Source organism: Rhipicephalus microplus, chromosome 9, assembly GCF_043290135.1.
Source record: "Rhipicephalus microplus isolate Deutch F79 chromosome 9, USDA_Rmic, whole genome shotgun sequence".
In the NCBI taxonomy this organism is placed as follows: Eukaryota; Metazoa; Arthropoda; class Arachnida; order Ixodida; family Ixodidae; genus Rhipicephalus; species Rhipicephalus microplus.
In genome coordinates this window covers 97,448,924-97,450,720 of record NC_134708.1, presented here as the reverse complement: position 1 = coordinate 97,450,720, position 1,797 = coordinate 97,448,924, and the positions used below count along the sequence as shown (strand labels likewise).

General features: G+C 41.4%; 1 non-coding gene across 1 annotated transcript; it reads left to right on the top strand.

The window, feature by feature from the left end:
• Positions 1–1,484: 1,484 nt before the first annotated feature.
• On the top strand, positions 1,485–1,565 carry TRNAS-AGA (transfer RNA serine (anticodon AGA)). Its single transcript has one exon. It is a non-coding gene; the product is annotated as a tRNA-Ser (tRNA).
• Positions 1,566–1,797: the final 232 nt, after the last annotated feature.

The window sequence follows — 1,797 nt, the reverse complement described above, 5'->3', positions numbered from 1 at the left end:
ACACTTCATCCCTGATGACACTGGCAGCTACTAAACGCTCTGCCATTGGTGAGTTGACCTTGCGGTACTAAATTTCTTGCATACGCATAGTACTATAACGTGTGCAAGTCTTTCAACCCAGCAAATGCAATGTTTACTTATTTAGGTTCAAGTATGAACCATTTACTACTACTGTTATTTACATACATATGTTAGGAAAATGGGGGCAAAAAAAATGAGCAGTTTTCTGTCATTTGATATAGGTGAGCTCTTGTTTGATTATTAAGACGAACCTGCCACGTTTGATAGTTGAAAATGTTAATGTGAACTTATTTTCGAGGTGCCATGTTGCACTTAAAATATTTATGTTATTTTAAAAATTATTTCCATAGATGTAGTGGTAGCACTATATTTAACTAGGAGATATATCTTGCGGTATGTAAAGCCTACACGGCGTTTAAATTTGTTTCAATGCAAATATATCAGATTTGATCACTTTGACGAAGTGATAGCTCTGCGTTATAGCCAAAGAAGTGTAACAAGTGAGCGCTTTTCATGATTCTTTAATTATATTCTTTTACGCCTCTTCACAGATCACAGAGTTCGTGAAGGTCTTGAGATTATGAAGGTCTTGGTTGCACGTACTGGCAAATCAAGTCTCTTCATGACTAGGAGCACCTCTACAGAAAAAGTAATGACTCATGTTCCCTTAATGTGCTCCCTCTGTCACTGCTGGGACTGCTATCATCCAGCGAACCTGAAAGTGGTCTGGAAGCATGCATGGCAGCATCATCTAGGTGGACTGTGATTCGCCTGAGAGCTTTGAGGGCAGAAAAGGGCCTAATGGCTGGTTTCTAGGTTAGCTTTTTTTTTAATACATACGATTAAGTAAACATCACTTAATGTGCACACATTGAGAACCCAAACATGGTTGCTAACAGTGGATGCTTGTATTATTCTCACACACAACGCTAATTGAGCATGTAATAGAAGTAAACAATTAGATAATTGAGAATGTTCAAAGTTTAAAGCCTGCAGCTTGAGTAATAAACTTCATCCATGTGAGGCTGAAAAGCTCTTGCTGTTGAACGAGCACAAATAGTTTGATTCCTTACTGAACTCTCGAGCTTTTGGCTCACTCGGTGGATCAAGTGCTTTGGAAAGAAATAAAAAGTGGTTGAAATTCGTCTGGCTGTTCAGAACATGCATGGAGAAAGGCCTATCGTACAAGCCTCAGACGGCACAGGGCCAATAAATGCACCTTCTACCTGGCGTAGCTTTTTTTTTCTCTCTCTCAATGCTGTGGCATGTTGTATTTCAGCTGAACGTGTTCACCACAATTGCAGTGAGCTATGTTTGGTACCTGTGAGGCAGAGAAGTAATTCTGACGCGAAGGATGAGAGTGCAGCACGCTGTCCAAGCATACGTCACGCACGAACAATTGTGCTTACTAAATTGCGAAAGTCTTCAGGTAATGCGTGACCCAATCCCTTCTGCACGTCCCGGCAGTCGTGGCCGAGTGGTTAAGGCGATGGACTAGAAATCCATTGGGGTCTTCCGCACAGGTTCAAATCCTGTCGACTTCGAATCTTTTTCTTTGAGCTGCTGTTAATTTTTTACATAACGAATTCTCTAGTTCTCGGCATTGGTATTGCGGAATGCCGCGAGCCAGAGAAAAATGAATACCCATGTTGTATGAACTGAACAGATGCCTTCGACAGGCGGGCTCATCGACGTTTCGGCTGGCGTGCGTATATATTTGTCAATGGCACCTCGTCATACTTGAAAGGTTTAGTTTTGCAACGTTTAACCAGTTAC